General features: G+C 40.2%; 1 pseudogene; it reads right to left on the bottom strand.

The window, feature by feature from the left end:
• Positions 1-69: 69 nt before the first annotated feature.
• LOC146371053 (trace amine-associated receptor 13c-like) lies at positions 70-1,633 on the bottom strand (annotated as a pseudogene).
• Between the last annotated feature and the right edge of the window lie 19,165 nt (positions 1,634-20,798).

The raw sequence follows: 20,798 nt of genomic DNA on the forward strand, positions 1-20,798 counted from the left end.
AAAATAAGCAAACAATTTATTGTTATAAAATGAAGTCAACAAGATTAAGATTTTTTATTACGAGCTGAACCTGAAAACAACTGTTTAAATGTTTTGATCTGTTTACAAAATACTTACCTCACTGGAGCCAGGCTGCAGTATCTGTAGAGTGACAAGTAGTTTCACAGCTTTTCTAAACCAGGGGTAGAACATAGCATAGATCAAAGGGTTTAGACATGAGTTTAAACCAAACAGATAGGCCACAAAAGAAGCAGATGAACTATTGATGAATTCTTCTCCTACAAGAGAAACACAGTAATAGGGGCAGAAACACATTAGAAACACAAGAACAAGAACACCCAGAGTCCTGGCTGCTTTTAGTTCAGACTTTTTTGTAAGCGTCATTGGAAGGTGATTTCTGACAGCTGTAGCATGAGAGCGCATAGAGCGGGCCTGAGACACAGCCACCACAAATACTCTCATACACAGAACTATGATGACAGTAACTGGTACAAAGAAGGTTAAAATGAGGTCAACAACTCCTGCAATGTATTGAACAACAACTACACATTTTCCATAGCAGGAATTTTGTTTTCTTGTTTGATGCAGGTCATCTCTTACAAGGAAACAGCTGAAGGCAATGGAGCAGAGCCAACACAGACAAACACAGAGTTGAACTCTTCTGTCAGTGATCCTGATGGGGTAATTCAAAGGGTCACAAATAGCCACATAGCGGTCAGCTGATATCAGCACCATAATGCCCACTGAGGCAGAGGTAACAGTCAAGGACACAAAAATATACATTAAACATGTGGGCTGACCAAGAAACCAACAGGCTGTAGGATTTCTGCAGGGGACAATAGGAGGCCAACAAGAAAGTCTGAGACAGCCAGAGAGAGGAGCAGGATGTTAGTGGGTGTGTGAAGCTGCCTGCAAGGAGACAGAAAAATAACAATTCCTCAAACCTCTATAATGAAACAAGCCAAAGAGCTATTAAGTGTCACACAGCAGCATATTATCAACGTCAAACTGATTCAGAACATAGTATTACTTATAAGACAATGAGTATAGTATGTTTTCTGGTGCCAAAGTAAAATTGATGAAATGTAAATATTCTCAAGTATAAATCTGTACATATGAAGAATCTTGTATTACTAGCTCAAATACTTGAAACACTAGAATAGTGTAGCTAGTAAAACAAAAACGTTGTTTCTGCCTGAAGTGGGAGACTGAGATGATGACAAGCAAGTTGAGAGCCACCGTCAGAAAAGAAATTGAGGACAATACAATATGAAGGAACACAGCTTTGGACCGAGCAATGGCAGGCTTTTTGCAGGACATGTTGAAGAGTTGTGGAAAGCAGAGCTCAGATTTTTCCTGTGTGCCCATCGTCACAGACTAGTGAAGAACTGCAGCTCTGGTCGCAGCATTATGAACAAAAATTGATTTCATAAGTAGCTGATACTCCTTCTCTCAACTCCACCCTTTCTTTCCCCCATTGTTTGTTGGATATTGATGCCTCCTCCCTTCAGACATCAGACCTATAATATTCTTTTTACCCACAGTCCTGCCGCTGTCACTGTTTCTCTTTCTTTTTGTCCTACCTCTCTATACTTTTAGTTAAGATATATGAGTAACTAATTCTTCTCTTCATTATGAGTCGTGCATTTGGGAAGAGAATCCAAATGTAGGACTCACAAATCCCAAAAATGTTTTATAAATTGGAATGCAAAAATACATAAACAAATAAAACAAAAAACCCAAAATGGTAAAACAAATTTAAATTATTCAATATAAACAATGAAGATGAGATGTTAGGTAATATCTGAGAAGTCATGTCTAACGTGACAATAATCACACAGGAGGATAACAAGACACAGCTGAAACTAATAAAGGTAATCAGACAAGCCAAGTAAAACTACATATAAGACACAGGAGATATACACAATAAACATCAGCAAGAACCCTAATCCTAACCCATGAGACACAGACTCAAAGTAAAACAGGAAACATAACACAGAGACGCAGACCTGACAAGGGGATACAGCTGACAGGAGAGACAGAGCAACTATAGAAGCCTGGATCAGAGACAGAAACCAGAAGACTAAGAGCTCTTAGGCTACGTTCACACTGCAGGCGAAAGCGCATGAAATCCAATTTTTTTGACCCTACGCGACCCATATCCGATCATGGTGTGACAGTGTGAACGGCACAAATCCGATATTTTCAAATCCGATCTGGGTCACTTTCGTATGTGGTACTGAATCCGATACATATCCGATGTTTTAGAAAGCGACTGCTGTTTGAACGGTCATATCGCATTAAATCCGTCTTTTAGGTCACTGACACAAGACAGACGCCAATTATCAGCGCCGGAGAAGCACCCGAGAAGACATCGCGAACGCTTCCTGGCCATCCAGTGTAGATGTCAGTGAAACTGTTGGGAAGACAACGTTGGAGAAACATGAACATTTTATTTGTACTGTATAATCTGCAGATTCTGACAGAAATCTGCAACTATCCTTTGAAGCACCGCTCCTCTCTAAAACAGCAATAAGGATAATTATTAGGTTATCTACATTATTATGTAAATAACAAAATAACTTAAAGCAAAAATTGGGAAACGTAAATTCCGAAGTCTTTATATTAAGGGCCATCAGTCAAATATTGTTTGCTCTGGGTCTAAACAGAGCGCGTTGTGTGTGACATCTTCTTTTGCGCATGCGGGCCGCTTTGAGCGTTCACACTAGAGCGCGTTTGCTGTTGCATTTTATTTGTAGTGTGAACAAGCAGACAAAAAAATCGGATTTGATCAAAAAATCGGAATTGAGCATTAAGACCTGCAGTGTGAACGTAGCCTTACACTGAATCCAAAAGACTAGAAATGATACACACTGACAAAATGAAAGTTCAATAATAATGCAGCACTCAAAACACTGAGTCAATGACCCTGGTACACTAACAGCTTAAGAGAGGAGAAAAATGTGGATTCCTGCATCAGCCTGAAAGAAGACATAAATATGTAATAAAATATAATTAAAATAAAAATTAGAGATGGCACGATACCACTTTTTAATGTCCGATACCGATATCATAAATTTGGATATCTGCCGATACCAATATGAATCCGATATAGCGTATTTTGTAATCAATAAAACATTTTTTTTTTTTTTTATAAATATCTTGCTGCATTTTGTATAAGTTCATACTCAAGTTTTAAAAAACAAGAGACTGAAGCTATTCTGTTATACCTGTATGCAAAAAATTCACTCCACCCAAAACATTTTATAGTTCAGCAACACTGATCAATCAAATAAACTTAAACCTACACCATCCTCCCTATTCTGGTATTTTAAAGAGTACTTACCTACCTAACTAATAGGGTTGCCAAATCCCAGCAAAAATATTAGGGAACCAACCCCCGCCCTTAATTGATGTAATCAACTTTCATTTAATGCAAGTGTAAAACAAATGCACAGAAATCAATTATTTTTCTACAATAATTTAATAGATTCAACATCTTTCTTCAACAGAATTGCAGACTTCCTTTCCATCCCAAAGGAAAAAGTACTATAGCTTACTAGGGTGTATATTAGACTTATTAGTTACTATATACAATAATCTCCAAAAAGTTGATTCTGTTCATCTGGACGTAGCGTTTTGTGGGAGAAACATTTCGTCACTCACCCAAGTGACTTGTTCAGTCTCAGCTGACTGCAGGTTTCCCCAATCTTATAAACAGTACATTTGCATAATGACTGAAACCAGCCCACTGAAGGAACAATGGGCTGGGAGGTCAGTTCCTTAATCTTAACTATGCAAATTCTCATGACCATTGATCAACAACCACTGACCAGAACCCACTGATCAATGTCCATGAGTACCATTCACAGAGAGTTGGGGAATGGCTGCAATCACAGCATTGTAAGATGAGACTGAAGAAGTCACTTGGATGAGTGACGAAACGTTTCTCCCACAAAACGCTACGTCCAGATGAACAGAATCAACTTTTTGGAGATTTACTTTCCTGGATGATTGAGAATGCATCAAGACATATATACAATAATGGATATCTATACATTTAATCAGATCACTTTTGTTGCAAGATTCAGATAATTATTTATTCAAAGTTTTTAAATGACATAAAAAAGAAAAATATTTCTTCATGTCCCCCTTTCCCTGTTAATGCCCAACCTGGCCCCTGACAAAACTTTGCTAGACCCGCCCCTGCACAGTTACCAGCCGTCAGCTATGTAGAAAAGGATCCTGGTGTTATTTGTCTCTCAGAAACAGTTCATAACTTCCATTCAACTCATTCCTGTCACCTAAAAGGTAAACCTGTTTCTCCATCACCTGCTCAGCGCTGATGATTCAGTAAGGACATCTCCTGGTTTCATCTTCATGTTTCCCTCTCACCACATATCCAAACGGATATCATGACCAGCAGCTTTTACAGCCGTGGCTCCAGCAAACCTCAGCTGATACTAGAAAGTAATATTAAATACATTCTAACAACAGCTTATCACGCTTAAACGTGCTGCTGTTTATCTGCTGGTTTCCTCTTTCTAGCGCAAAGTGGGCGATAAACAAACAAGCAAGATGGGACTTGTGGCAGAAAAGCCGATCAGCTGATCCTTTATCAGTTTCATGTTTGAAGTAATAATAGGAGAGGAAGGGGGAGTGAATGAGAGAAGTAGAAGCAACTGCGCAGCAAAGACAGAATAACTCCAGCTTTGTGTCTATTTTTTTATTCTAGCTGAAGTACGGGACAAATCGCTTCCTTTTCACCTCAATATGGAACTCCGATGGCCAGTCCAGCCGTGGCTCAATATATCAGTTGTTAAGTTTAACGTGGAAATACTATGCAAACATTCAGGGATGAACTGGAGCGATCGTGGCTCAAAGAGTTAGCAGTTCGTCTTGTAACCGGAAGGTTGCCGGTTCGAGCCCCAGCTTGGACAGTCTCGGTCGTTGTGTCCTTGGGCAAGACACTTCACCTACCGCCTACTGGTGATGGCCAGAGGGGCCGATGGTGCGATATGGCAGCCTCGCTTCTGTCAGTCTGCCCCAGGGCAGCTGTGGCTACAACTGTAGCTTGCCTCCACCAGTGTGTGAGAGTGAATGAATAGTGGAATTGTAAATATATATATGCAATCCATTATTATTATTAACTTACACACTTGCTTTACTTCTCTGGGATAGTTTTCGCCGAGATGAAATGCCGCGGTTAGGAAGCATGTAGCAAGGCTCCAAATGCTCCAACAGACCTCCGACAGGTCTCGGAGACAACAGCCGCTCTATCACGTGCAGGGCTCTAGACTAACTTTTTGCCATGGGCGTACCGGCACAAAAGTTAGGCGCACACAAATTTTATAATAATTTATATAATATAATGTGTTTTTCTGGATACACTGTGCTTTTTCAGCATTCAAAGATTGATGACACCGTGTCAGAGCACTGGCTATGAATTTCAGAAGGATCAGGCCTTAACTTAACAGAAAAGTTAGCAATAGTTCTTTTCCTATTACAGCTACATCCACTTCTGTCGTGCCTAGGCTGCTCACTAGGGCTGGGTATCATCACTGATTTCTATAATCCATTCGATTCCGGTTTTCAAAGTCCCGATTCGATTCAACTTAGCCTCAGACAGTCAGAAATATTATAATTCTGATCATTTATCAGTACTGACTTCATCAGAATTGTGAACATCACAGCAGACGCCTTTGTGTGAAAGTAACTGAGAATAAAACACAGAAAAACATGAAGGAGATTTTCCTGGTCTGGCTTTTTATAGCAGATAACCTTAAAAATATTCTACAATGTTCTGCATATAAAGTTTAAATTTCTTCAGTATTGAACAACAGAAAAAATAGGCTTTCTTGTCCGAGGTCATTTAAGTGAAAAAAAGAAAAAGAAAAGAAAAAGACAGCAGCCGACAGCGCTGTAAACGACGGTAGACTGGTGGGTAATAAGCGAATGAATAATACAGAAAACAGAGATCGGAGACGGGAAACTGTTCTTGAAGTACAGAGAGAGATAGAGAGAGAGCTAGCTGTGCATGGAGTGTGATTTTAATAGTCGTGGAAGCAAAACAGCAAAATTCATGACGACATTGATCAAATGTGAAGCGCAGTTTGCTGCTTCTTTTGCTGCTGGCTCAGTGAATTTTGGTTGGAGAGAGACAAAACCTGCAGCTCAGAATCAGCGCAAAAAGACGTAATCACAGCGCGGACCGGACGCATCAGAATCGCTAAGCTCCGACAGCGTGTCCGTCTACGGGCCGTCGGGTGAGAAAGCCGAGAAAGACAAAGTTGATTCTGATGCGTCGGTTCCGCTGTGTTTACGTCTTTGTGTGGAATCCGTGTACTTGCTCTCATTTACTGTTTGGTTGTTGTTGAAATGGTTTTGTGAGCTTTAATCTGAGAATCTGGCGTTTCTGGCAAAACACAGTTATATTTAAAAGTCGATTCAGGATTTAATGAATTGATATCGCTTTATTCAAGCTACTCACCTCCCACTTCCACCTGCACTTTCAACTGGACCACGGCCAATCAGAGAGGTCCCGCCCCTTACTATCTCTGATTGGTTTAGTCCACGATAGGGGCATAATGTGTCTGTTTTTGACCACAGGGAAGGTTGCAGATTTGTTTTTTTTTTTTGCTACCCGAACAGTTGGTCGCACAGGTGCAACCAAATATTTTTTTTTAGTCGCACCACTGAAAAATTTGGTCGCATTTTTAACCAAATTGGTCGCACTCTAGAGCCCTGACGTGACACATACTGCTCCGATGCACCGAGCTGGGTTACGCCAAGTAGCGCGTTTTGTGAGGTGATTTTGTGATACTTTCTCTCCGATCCAGTAATTTAGGTCAGTATAGGACCGATACCGATACGTAATATCGGATCGGTCCATCTCTAATAAAAATCGCTCAGATCTCTAGACTAACACAACCCTAACCCAAACAGCCATTACAAAAAGTGAAAACAAACCACAGTGTAAACACTAGTCTTAAAATATCATATTATGCAAAAGTCTAAAGTTTAAGATCTATGTTACGCTATCCACCACATGGAGTCCAAAGATACAGTTAGCATCCTCAACAACTTCTCTCGTCACAAATGAACAGGTCTTGCAATAGACTGACAACCACAAAGGTCCTGATGGTAATAGACCTGTTATTACTCACAGTTGCTTCATAAACGCACAGGAGGAAATGTCCAATGCATGGTAAGTCCCGGAATCTCCAGCTACATCGGCCGCTGCGCTGCTGTGGCTGTAAGGGCAACAAGCCATGTGATGTGATTAACTTTTTCGCCACAAGGTGTCACTGCTAGCCTTCAAGACAGTGCCTGGAAAGTTTCTTGACTTTAACTATTGCTTTTCTAAAATTGCATTAACATTATCAGCAATCTCCAAGTTTGGAAAAATGACTGGATCTAGTATAACTGTTGATCTGTGTGATTAGATGTATTGTCTTGTGATAAACACTAGTTATTTCAGTCAATATTACTGTGGCGGGGCGTGGCCTGCGGTGCCGTGCAGGGAAGGAGGACGCACCTGCACGGCATCCGCAATCATGCCGACTTAAACATAGCACTGGGTCCTGTGATGGTGTTGTTGTGGTTGTTATGTTGAGCTGGCAGCAGGAGAGCTGCAGCTCTGTGTGTATTGTGGACAGCAACCGTTAAAGCAGTGGTTCCCAAACTTTTTTTGCTATGCCCCTCTTTGAAAAATGTTCGCCCCCCCCCCCGCACAAACACATCCTCCAACCACACACACCACAAACCACACATATTTTGCTCCATTGCGGTTTATTTCACACCTCGAACATTTAGTAAACAATTAAGCAAATACAAGTAAACTGCACTAAATTACAGGCAGTAATAAAATAAACTACTAACTCTTTTATGCTACGTCCACACCTACACGGGTATTTTTGAACACGCAGCTGTTCCGTCCACACGTAAACGGCGTTTCGAAACACCGAAAACTGAGATTTTTTAAAACTCCTTTTTTGCGTTTACGTGTGGACGAGGAATACAGAGTTCGTCACGCGACATCAAAGGTATGTGCCTTTTTTCACGTCACGCTGTGCGCCACGTTATTGTTTACATGAGATGAATTGCAGAATGGCAGATAGAGACGAAATACTGTTAATCTGACTATCTTCAGGTTTTACACGCTTACATACACACGCAGTTACTGTCCCTCCATTTACAAAGGCAGAGGCGTCACGGTGTGATTATTTTACGTGTAGTTGTTTTTTTTCCCCTGTGTAATAATATTCAACATTGCTATCAATACATTTTTCAAAAAATGCCTCTCTGTGCAAAATGGGTTTAAAAACATAAACAACTGTGGGATACTGCTTGAACCGGGGGAATAAATCGTGGCAGGATCAGCCTGATATTATTTGTATCCCACTGTAACTTTACTGTATAAAGAGCTAACATCTCTAGAATGTCAAGAGTAGTTAGTCATTACAAGAAGTGTTTGTGAACTAAAAATCAAGAATGTGGGATACTGTTTGTCCGTGATTTGAAGAGCCCAGCGCTGCTCCAGACACAGGGAAAAACAATTATGCAGGGGAGACCTACCTCAGCACTTGTGCAGGTGAAACCAAAGGGAAGACATGCTTCACCATATTTTCTAGTCTTGGGCTTAGAATGAAGTTGGTTTGGAAATAGGGTTGCCAACTCCCTGAAAAATAAATAAGGGACACCTCGTGGCCAGGGCTGGGCAACCCAGTTGTCTTCACCTTTCCCAGTGTGGTAGCTCTTTTTTTTGCATGTGAAATTATTTTTTAACCATTTGACTTGAATTTGATTTAAGCAGATGCATATTCTTTGTGATATGACCATATGGGAAACAAATGATCATTTAGCCATTTATTTTTAGCTCAAAATGACAACATTAACACAGTAAAACAGGTCTCTTTCTTAAACAGAAGCCTGTCATGCTTAACTTTTGAGAATATAAGTAAATCTTTCTTTAAAAGAACTCTGTCCTGCTTAACTTAAAATTATATAAATTAATAGAAAACAATAGAACGAAAAATATTCTTGTAACAGTGCACATATAGTGCTTTTAATACAATTGGCTTCAGTTGAGGTATTATTTCAGCTTTTCTAATGCTAATCAGCTGCTCCCGTTTGTAAACCTGCTTGTTCCCATGATTACGCATCATAACTCATCATCATTATTCATCTATGTATTACTTTTATGTATTAGTCATCTATTTGTTGTAATCATCTATCCTTGCAGGTGTTTATTACACAAAATAAATTATATTATCACACTTCTGGCCACATAGCGCTGATATTCACTGCACATGCCCATATTAACCTTAACCAGAGGGTTTAAAAAAAACAAACCAATGTTTACATACCATATCTGCTTCTGCCGTGGCCTGGTGGACAAAAAATTGGTTAAGGGTTCCCCGAGCTTTCACGCCCCTCATGTTCTTCATGTGCCCACCACTAGAAGCATGCCTATGGAAAAAGTGCGCCGGCACACAGTGCAGTGCGCTTTATAGGTGTTATCGTGCACTTTTCCAGCCAGGTGTTTTCCTTTTCCCATTCCTCCCTGTACTTTTGCAGCCTTTTTTCTTTCTCTGAGCGAACAAACATTGCTGCTCTAATGCTGGGCTTACACTGTGCGATTTTTGGCCCATTTTGAGGCGAGTTTTTGAGTCGTGCGACCGATTTGGTGATTGGCCCGATTTTGGCCTTCATCGTGCATCGTGTAGTATACGTGGGGTAACGAGAAGCGATTAACACCTCACGACCAGCTCCCGATCATCAATCGCTCGTGAGCCGCTCACACCGCTCACGCGCAAACACGTAAACGTCGGTGAAAAAGACGGAGCAGCACGGCTGTGCAGCCTGTGATCTGGACACAAGCGATGGAGGCACAACTTGTAGAACTTTGGAAAGCTCATCCGAGCCTTTTCGATGTGGCATCACAAAATTATCACGACCACAACAACCGTGAAAATAGTTGGATTTACATTGCTGCTCAATCACAGCTGCCTGATCAATGTTTTTCATTAGCAATTTAGCAAAGTTGATGGTGGTGGTGTGTCTGTGTGAGTGAAAGACAGAGAGAGAGAGCGCGACAGATTTTCTGTTATAACCTTCATTTTATGGAGGCACAGTGTGAGCACTCAGGTCGCATCAGAGCATCGGGCGGTATAGTGTGAGACCCTGCATCGTGACCTACCAACTTCTAACCCCTGCGAGTCAATCGTGCAGTTTGAGCAGGAGCTGAATAACGTGACTGAAAAAATCGCAGTGTCTGCCCAGCTTTAGGTGTACTGTCATCCGAGACTTGCACCGCAGTGTCGGCGTTTGTTTCCCTGTTGGCCATGCTTCTTGTTGTGGTCATCTGTTGTCTTCCGGTATTTTCTCCGCAAGCGACCTTTCCTCGACCAATGAGATAAGCGGTAATCTGAATTGTCATACTCGAATTGTCATTAGTGTGCTGTCAGCTCATTGGTCACAAAGCAGGAGAGGGGCTGGGAATTATGTTTTCAAACAAAGCGTTAATTCCATAAACATTTATAGACTACTTTTGATTCTCACTGTATTACGGGACAAAGTGCGTCCCTTATTAGCTCAATACGGGATGTGTACTTTTGTTTCTAAATACGGGACGATTCCGTTTTTTAAGGGACGGTTGACAACCCTATTTGGAAACCTATTCAGCTATGCTTCCTCTCCTGCTTTGCGTTTCTGTGGGCGCCCCGTGCTAGCAGTGTCCAAGCGTTTTGTTTTTTTCCTTTTCATACCGCGCCCCCCCCCCCGCCATGGCTCTGCGCCCCCCCTAGGGGGCGGGCCCCACACTTTGGGAAGGTCTGGATTAAGCTGTAACCTAAAACGGGAACATAGTAATACTGGCAAAAACACAATATGTCCTGGCTCTTATAATGCCGATTTTTGTTGTTGTTAGAGTCACTGAGATCTGCAGTGAGACAGCTGTAACCTGAGAGCCCATGGCATGGGCCCTAGATAGCAACTCTTGCAATGAAGTCAACACAAAATATACATTCTCCTGCTAACTATTACCATTTCTAGTACCCCCAAAACCCGATGACGGTGCTAAATGTTTAGTGCACTGAACACAGAAGAATAATAAAGACACAGAATAGGACATACCATTTAAGAATTGAGTAGGTATGATAAACAGAAGTCTAAATAACAGAAATAGTAGAAGTTCTAATCTAAAGTAATGTGCATCACTGAAGAAGGCAAAATGGCTTGATAAAAAAGATTTAGATGGCCAAGCGGGGGAGGCAGCTAATGTTTAATGGGTTGGGAGCCCAGAAATTTGAGCAGGATTTGATTATTTAGGATGCCTAAAAAAACCTTACACAAGGTTCACAAATTGATTATCCTGCCCATGTTATGCAATTCCACACACAGTATGATGAGGCCTTTATTCAAATGTGTGATAATACTGGACCCTGCCAACCAGTAATGTCATCATATCCAAAGAATGAAGAGGGATGATCATTTTAAAAGAAATGGTATGAGAATAATCCATGGCTAGAGTATTCTCCAAGTGCTGATGATATGTTTTGTTTCAGCTGCCATCTTTTCTTAAATTACAAAAAGTACACAAGTCACAAAACCCGGGAAACGGGTTAAATCGGTGGAGAAGGGCTTTAGAAAAGATTAAAGAGCACAGTGCCTCAGAGTCTCACATGTGTGGTATGGTAAGGTGGAACTCATTAAAAAAAACAACCTTGAAGGCAGCTTTTAAAGTAGCTGACCAAGTGTCACAAGCTGCAAAAGACAAAGAGAGAGAGAGAAACAGAGAAATGTTGTCTTGTTTCATAGCCACCACTCTCTACCTTGCAAGACAGGGTACACCTTTCAGGGGACATGATGAGACCTTGTCAAGCCAAAAATCGAGTTGAATTGTTCAGTAAGTATGACAGTGTAATTAAATTTCATGCCATAAAAGAGAGACAGGGACCTGGAAAAAGACCTCTCGTCTCGCTCCTGTCAAACAGAAGTCAAAACAGCATAATCAAAGTTTTGGCCACATCAGTAAGATGTGTCATCCAAGAGTGTGAAATCTTTTCTATGTTGATGGATGAAACCACAGATGTATCGCACACCGAGCAGGTTTCCTTTGTTGTCAGACGTGCACAACATGGAAATTAGTAACCGCTTCCTTCAGGTAATTTGGAGTCAACAACTGGAAATTGCAAGAACTGCAAACATGAGCTGGTGCTTTACTTAAGTCAAGAATACAAAAATACAAATAAAAATCCAAAGGCCTTATATGTCCACTGTCAGGCAAATTGCCTTAATCTGGTTTTGGTAGAGAGTCAAACATGTGTTTTGTCAGCTTTTTCAACGTAATTGAAAAGCTTTTCACTTTTGTGGCCAACTCATCTAAACGACACTGTATTTAAAATGCAGGAGAAGTTGTACCATGAGCAGCGCCCACTGGAGCTGTTAGATACTAGGTGGATTGCAGAGAAACTTTCCTCAACACAATGAGGAAGATCCTCCCAGTTGTCATGCAGTTTCTGAGGGAAATACTACAGCAAGATCCCCCTAGACTCTTCAGCAGGTGATGCAATGATCCTTCTCAAAAGCATCAATTTTGAATTCATCCTGTGTCTGGAGATCACCTGTCCCAACTTCCAAATGAATGCTACTGCATCTGATACATTGCAGAAGAAAGACATTGACCTGGCTGCAGTAAACAAGATTGTTGACGGAGTTCTGAAGAGGCTGACCCACAGCAAAATTCACAGGAGTTATTGGCCAGTTATGTAAATAAACAAAGATATTTTAACTTTGAACTGGATTCTCCTGTACAGGGATTTGAGGTTTAAAACAACTACAACAGTATCTACAATCATTCCAGAGCATTATTTCTGATGGCCAGGGGTGTTGGGTTTTTCTAAGAGAGAAAACAAAATGTTGAGTCTAGTTTTTGTTCATCTATGTCTCCTGATTTATGAGTCTTTTCCTGTCCTCTATGTAGTCCATTTTGTCCTCAGTGTTTTACTTTCAGTATGCCTGTGCGTTAGTCTCTCCCCGTGTTCCATGTTCTAATTGTCAACCTTGTCTTGTCATGTCTGTATCTCTCCATGTTTCCTGTTTCCATGTTTTATTTTTTTTCCTGTGGCATTATGATCATTTGTGGCAGCTGTGTCTCCCCAGGTGTTTCCACTTCCCTTGTTACCCTCCTGTGTATTTAAGTCCTCTGTCTCCTCTGTTCAGTGTTGGGTTGTCTGTTTGTCTTGCTTCATGTTTCTCCAGGTTTTCTGCTCCAGTCCAGATTCATGTTTCTTGTCACAGTTTTCATAGTTAACCTTAGTTTATCCCAGGATAGGTTTTAGTTTAGCTTTTCCCTCGTTTTCTGTTCATGATATTCAGCCAAAATAAAGGCTCGCTTTTTGTTATAGTGTGTTTTCTTCCATGTCTGCGTTTTTGGTCCGCTTTTTAAACACACAACAATCCCTGCTGTCACAATCTGTATCAGAATACACAATTCAAGTCATTTATTATTCAGGAACTAAAATTAACGTCTACAAAATAAAATCACAGATCTTTTGTTTCAAAAGGGAGGAAAAAAATGAAACAAAACAAATAGACTGGATTTCTGCATACCTTCAGGCTACATTCAAACGTACACGGGTATTTCTGAAAACTGAGATTTTCGGTTTTCGTTTAAAAAAAAAAAAAAAAAAATCCCATCCACACGAGCAATTAAAAAAAAAAAAATCTCTGTCCACATGAAATATAAGTCAAACGCTGTCAAAAAAATGCCAAATCCTAACTGTGTAGATATGTCACAAATCACAAGTCTAGAAGCCTGGGAGGGAAAGGGTAAACAAGGTTTTGTTTTTGTGTCACACAAAACCTAAAGTACTTCTGAAAAGTTTTTGTGTTTTTCTGCAAAGGCAAGTAATTTTGTGTTACTTTTCAAGTGCCTTCATCATTTTACATGTAAATAAGTAAAGACAGTATTTTGGATTTTGTCTCACTGGCTCGCTTGGCCAGATTCATAGCGCGCTGAGATATGGCTGGTGTAGACTCAACTTGGAAATGGACAAAATGCATACAGCATGAATTTAATGTTAAAAAAATTATTAAATTTATTCAACACCGAAGATGAAGTTGCCGTTGGGATTTGGGTTGTGAGAGTGTCTGTGTTGAATGTAGAAGCCACATCCGAAGTTCACTCTGACGCCTCCGTCTTTTTAAACGGAGGGACAGTAACTGTGTAAGCATGCAAAAACTGCAGATTGTAAGATTAACAGCAAGAGTATTTCATCTCTATCCGCCATTGTAGAAATTGTAAACAATACCGTGGCACACACCTTTGACATTGTGTGACTAGATCTTGGTTTTCCTCATCCACCCGTAAACGCAAAAATTTGAGTTTTAAAAAAATCTCTACCCTGGCAGGAGTTTTAAAAAATCTTCGTTTTCAGTGACCCAAAACAACGTTTACGTTAAAGCTGTATTTTAAAAAATACCGTGTACATGTGGACGTGGCCCAATACAGCTGCCTTTTGTTTTAGAGTTTTGTTTTTTTTTTCTCTTAAGAGTTTTTTTGGGGGGAGTTTTTTTTTTTAACAGATGTCCATAACCAAACTAAGAGAAAGCAGAGAGGATGGCAGTGGTCATACACTTTTGAAATAAAAAGTAAAAGCTTAACTTTAACAGCTAAAACCCTAGGACTTACACCTTATAGTTTTAAACACTTTTTCAAAAACGCTTCTCAGATGGGCTTCTATGACGTTTTATCTTCTAACTGCAACTTAATCAAAACTTTCAACTCATCAACCTTTAACTTTTGGTTTTTTATGCAAAATCCAAAATTAAGTCAATCAAGGTGGGAACATAATATGTAATTGTAAATTCCTTTTCCTTTTAATCTGTGTTCTGAGAACCAAAATAGGTTTCAAGGATTAGCCATATAGTAGGGATACAGTACAATGTGACCTAACTCGTGATGGAATGCGATTTATTGAGTGTCAACTACACATAGCTGAAATCTCTACCTATTGTGACAGTTGTTGTAATAATCTCTCTAACCTCTGTGTATGAGTTCACGTGTGTTACAGGAAAAAAGATTGTATTTGTGCAGGCATGTACATGTCCAGGCATCTTTTCTTTGCAGTGATGTTTAAATCTAACATGGATTTTAAAATGGGCTCTTTCTGATGGAAGGCATGGTTTTTGTCATAGTCCAGTCCACCACTGCATAACTGCTGTGAAAGACAGTCCTGGTTTTGTAGGTCTTGGATCCCATATCCATAGCTCTCTTGGTCTTCATCCTGATCTGAAGAAGCAGATTCCACTTACTTTAAATGTTTAACTGTCAAATCACACTTTTTTTTTTTATTATGCAACACCAATTTTATCCTTTACACACGTGGTACATTGTATAAAACATCAAAACACAAACTAATCTTTACAGCAATTTTAGTTAAATCACACTGGTATCTATTGTCTGTTATGACACCACACTTTTGGACAGTATAGCAGGTTTAAAAGAAATGTTACAACACTATCTATAGCAGCTGTTGTGTTACTTTTGTTGTGATAAACTGATGTCACCAGTAACTGTCATCTGAAGGCTCATATGCAGGCAGGAGTGGTGGTATCAAGGACCCAATGTGCAGACTTACTGAGGTGGAAAGGAAACTCAAACTTAGATTTATTGCAAAACTACAAAAACCAAACACGCTGACATGCAGAACACACAGCATGGTAGACGGTAGATCACAACACAGACAAAGGAAAACACAGTGCTTAAATACACAGAGAGAGGAATCAGGGAATGAGAGACAGATGGAAAACAAGGCTGGGGCAAATCAGGGCTAATGAGACAGGGGAAGCAAAACCAGATACAATAACCTGAGACACGGACTTCAAAGTAAAACAGGAAATAAAACACAGAGACGCAGACTTGACAAGGGGATACAGCAGATGGGGAGACAGAGCAACTAAGGAACACAGAACCCAGACAGCAGAACTCAAAGAAACCAAAAGATTAGAAAAGATAAATAATATCTAAAGCAAAGTTAAATAATAATGTAAACTCAAAACTCTGTGTCGACGACCTAGGTCTCCTAAAAGTAACTTTAACTGGCGGACAGTACAAACCTGAGTCTTCAAGGTTCTATTAAGAAGTCTTGGAAGAAGGTGATGATAGTATTTTCTTTTGCATGTGTTGGTGTGGCGGGGTGTGGCTTGGGCACAGCTGCAGGGGAGGCTGAGCCACACGGTAGCTCCATCAGCTCATCACGCCTTCCCTGCATAAAAGGTTGTTGTCGTCCGTTGGTTTATGGCTGAAAAGCTGCAAAAGAGTGTCATAAACAAGCATCTAGGTCAGAGCGCCAGATGCAGCTTGATAGTGAGTCTGGCAGCTCGGGTCGGTTCCTGGCCAACATGTGGTTCCTCAACCACATGTGAGAGGGAGGCGACCACCACGCCGTTCCGGAGGTCAGTGCATGGGAAGGATCCGCTCAGTTTGAGCCAGAGGTCAGCTGTCTGGTCCTGCCTCATCTGGTCCTGCGCGCTGACCACCTGCCGAGAGAACTCCACAGTGAACACTGTTAAGTTAAAAATAATATAATTAATAAGAAACACATTAAAAGACATCAACAAGTCCTGCTGTGCTGAAAGCCTAGGTAAATAGATATGTTTTAAGACGTGACTTAAAAACATATAAGGAAGGTGCCTGTCTAACATGTAAAGGCAACTCATTCCACAATTTTGGTGCTGCCACAGCAAACGCCCCATCCCCTCTGAGCTTACGATTTGTCCTGGGCACGCTCAGGAGGAGCTGGTCTGCCGACCTGAGGGTAGGTATGGATGAAGAAACTCAGATGTACAGAGGGGCAGCATTTGACAAACATTTAAAAACAAATAAAAAGAGCTTAAAATGTATCCTAAAATGCACTGGCAGCCAATGAAGTGAATATAAAACTGGGGTGATATACTTGCATCTACAAGTGCCAGTTAAAAGACATGCAGCAGCATACTGAACTAGTTGCAGTCAAAAGAATATACACACAGGACAAAAATAATAAATTATTTGAAGTTTTTAGATAGTAGATAACTATACACGCGCACACACACAATCTGCATTTTCACAACTCTGATGCTCTTCGGCTTGCCAGAGATGATGTAGAATATAGCTTTCTAATTGAAAAGTTGAGCTGTATTTGCAAAGTTTCCTGTTGAAAGAAACTTTCCAGGATCCATGGTGGTGGACCTTCCTGTGCAAGGCTGATTGAAAACACTTCTGCTGCAGTTCTGTAAGACACAGAGAAATGTTTAACGTGTTTCATACACTACATAATGCTGGGAAATTTATGAAAACAGACAAACCTTATACTGTATGTGAATTTGATTTGGCCATATTCAGTATCTGAACTGTCAGTACAAACTACATAGCTTTACCAGTCAAAAAGTCTTTGCTTAATGCACCAGTATTAAATCCTGCTCCTCCAATAAAGGCCAACTGATAGAAATCCAACCTGAATAAATCAGCCAAAGTATTTGCTCTCTTTCTACTGACTCTGTGAGCAGTGTGACAAGTACTGACTTAGTTGTCCTGTGAGTGGAAGTGTCCTCAGGTCTAAAAATTAAAAACAGTTCAAATTAATGTCTCAACATTTCACACAACAGTAACGTATGATGTCTTTTAATTGCACTTTGAATTGATCTTTGTATTTAGGTGGTTCCTCCTGATGTCGATAGCTACAATTTTCACGTTTCAGTCTCGTCTAAATAAAACAATTTCAAAAAGGAAAATTATTATTATTTTTAATAATTATTAAAAATTAAATTAAATTATTATTTTGTGCAACAATCATCCTTACACTCCATCCATTTTGGGATATTCTTTAGTAATCATTTTATTAATCTAAAACATTATATAAGGGGAAACAATTGGTTAAACTCTAAATAATTATTATACTCTTATCAGTACTAATATGTGAAAAAGGAATAACTGCTGTCATTTGCATACCTATCACTATCATTTGAGATAAAAACTTTTTTTTAATGTACATGCATTTCTCTAATATAAGTTGAATTAAATTAAAACTGTGAGACCATTCTATGGCTCACATGATCAGTCAACATGAGGGACCTCTTTCCCAGCCCTGCTTGGCTCTGCTGCAGCTCCTCAGGAGTGTTGGTACAGCCCTTATTCACTACATCTATATACACACCGCTTGCTGGATTTAGGCTTCAGCAGACTACTTTGGAGTGGGGAAAAGCAATTTTCACCCCCTTTTGTGATTTAAAAAGTCCTGAGAATTACCTATATGTGAGAAGCAGTAATAACTTTTAGAAATGCAGGAAACTGATTTATTTATTTATTTATTTTTTGCTTGTTTGTTTCTTTTTACAAATCAAAATAATTAAAAGTATAATTTTTCCATAAAATTACTAACCTTCCATCTCCTCTTGCACTGTCTGTTTTAGGGTCTGGGCTTGTCCATCTCAGCGCTCATGAGACTGCTCTGCATTTTGCTGCAATGCAGTATGAGGTTGCTGAATACTTTGTGCTAACCTGTTCATAAGATCTTGTTCCGCTGCTACAACATTGGCCTCTTACTCCTAAAAGACACGGCATCACTAAACTAAGCAAATATTAACTGCAGGTAAGCTTGCTACAGTGACTAGGCTAATGTTAGCATTTTACCACAACTTCACCAGATATAGCTAATAAAAACTTAACTTATGTCCAGTCCAGTGGAATAGCAAAGAAGGATGATGAAAAATGGTTTCTTACCTGCGGTTTAGAGGGTCCACCTGAAATTGAAGCAGCCACTGCATATTTTTAGGCAGGGAAAGCGAGAAAGATGGCAGTTTTGGTCTAGTGATGGGAATTCCGGCTCTTTTTAGAGAACTGGCTCTATCAGAGGCTGTAGCTCAGGTGGCAGAGCAGGTCAGCCACTAATCAGAAGGTCGGTGGTTCGATCCCAGGCTGCCTCCTGGCTGCATGTCAAATATCCTTGGGTACCCATGTTTGTCTACTGGTGGTGTTCAGAGGGCCCGGTGGCACCAGTGTCTGTCAGTGCGCTCCAGGGCAGCTGTGGCTACAACATAACTTGCCATCACCAGTATGTGAATGACTGAATGTAGTGTGAATCTCTTTGGGGTCCTTAGGGACTAAGTAAAGCGCTATACAAATGCAGACCATTTACCAACCAGCTCTTCAGGTTGCTTTAATCAATTTATTATCAACAACAATATAAAATTATGCACAAAATGAATTACTAATGTAAAAAAATTGATTTTATTTATATGTTTATTATATAAATATTATTTTATTTATTCACACCACACAAAATGTAAAAAAAAACATAAATTATAAAATACAAAACCCAACTATTTACAATTCAACTTTTAACTATTTAAATTTTCAGATTTTTCCTTTTAAACACATTTAAAAGGAAACAACACAAGGCACTGTAAACCACAACACAATAAAAAATTTATTAAAATATGCAAAACAAAAATAAAATAAACGCCCCTCTTTAATTAAGGGAAAGGTTGGCATTTAGAAATGCCAAGTGTCTCAGCTTTGAGGAGCTGATCCGGTTTCTTCTGTCAGTAATTATCTGTCCTGTTTTGGAGAAGATTCTCTCAGAGGGGACTGATGTTGCCACAATGCAGTCTCCATGTCATCATCTGGGTAAGACGTGGATAAATTGAAGCCTTGGCCTCCCACCAGCTCAGTGGGTACGACACACTGGCACCTTCAGTTATATCACACTCAGGTGCCTGTGTTTGTGGAGCCGGCTCTATATGATACTCTTCTTGCAGACTCTAGACTCTGCCTTTGTATTGTCAATAACATTGAAATGGTTCCAGATTTTGCTTCTTTTCTGTGACAATGTTGTCTCTAGTTGTTGCTCCCGGCTCTTTCTTTCACTCTACCTCCTGCTCTTTTCGTGTGCTACTGCTGTTGCGAGAGCCTTGCATGTGCGCCCCAGTTAGACTAGAGGGCGCACACGCAAGGCTCTGTTTGTGCCCCTCCTGTCTCTGCTCAGCACAAACACAAGGCTGAAGCATGAAGTGAAAAAAGTGAGAGAGAGAGAGAGAGAGAGAGAGAGAGAGAGGGCAAGAGAAAGAAAGAAAAAAAAAAACCCACGGCTCCTAATAAGGAGCTGGCTCGCATCGTTCACTTAAAAGAGCCAGCTCTAAGAGCCATTTCGTTCGCGAACGACCCATCACTAGTGAGAAAAACAAAGTCCACCATGTTGTTGTTCAGAGTCACGGACGTGACTGAAAGAAGTGACACAAAGTTTGGGTTTGCCTTTATCTGAATAAATGCAGATCTGAGATCAGTGACTTGCAGCTGATATGGCTGAACTCTCACATTCATGAGCGATGCAGTTATGCTGTAAAGTCCTGTTAATGTTTCTGTGGTTGTGACTTCTTTCTTCTGTTCTTCCAGACGTCCCACAGCAGCATGTCTGTGAGGAGGAGGAGGAGGTTCTCCCTGAGCAGCAGGTCTGGAACCAGGAGAGGAGCTGCAGTCAGGACCAGGAGGAACCAGAACCTCCACAGATTAAAGAGGAACAGGAGGAACTGTGCAGCAGTCAGGAGCAAGAGCACACTGGAAAAAATGGCCCTCCAAAAACAAGAAAAAAAAACTTAATACAAGATATTTTTTGCTTGAAATAAGTGAAAAAATCTGCCAATGGAACAAGTGAAAATTCTCTTGACAAGATTTCTTGAAATAAGACAGTGAATCAAGCCTTACGAGATCTTGAAATTAGCTGGAAAAACTCATTCTTAGCTATATTTTACTAGTG

The sequence above is a fragment of the Perissodus microlepis genome, chromosome 16, assembly GCF_051167445.1.
Source record: "Perissodus microlepis isolate ML-2025 ecotype Zambia chromosome 16, ASM5116744v1, whole genome shotgun sequence".
NCBI lineage: Eukaryota > Metazoa > Chordata > Actinopteri > Cichliformes > Cichlidae > Perissodus > Perissodus microlepis.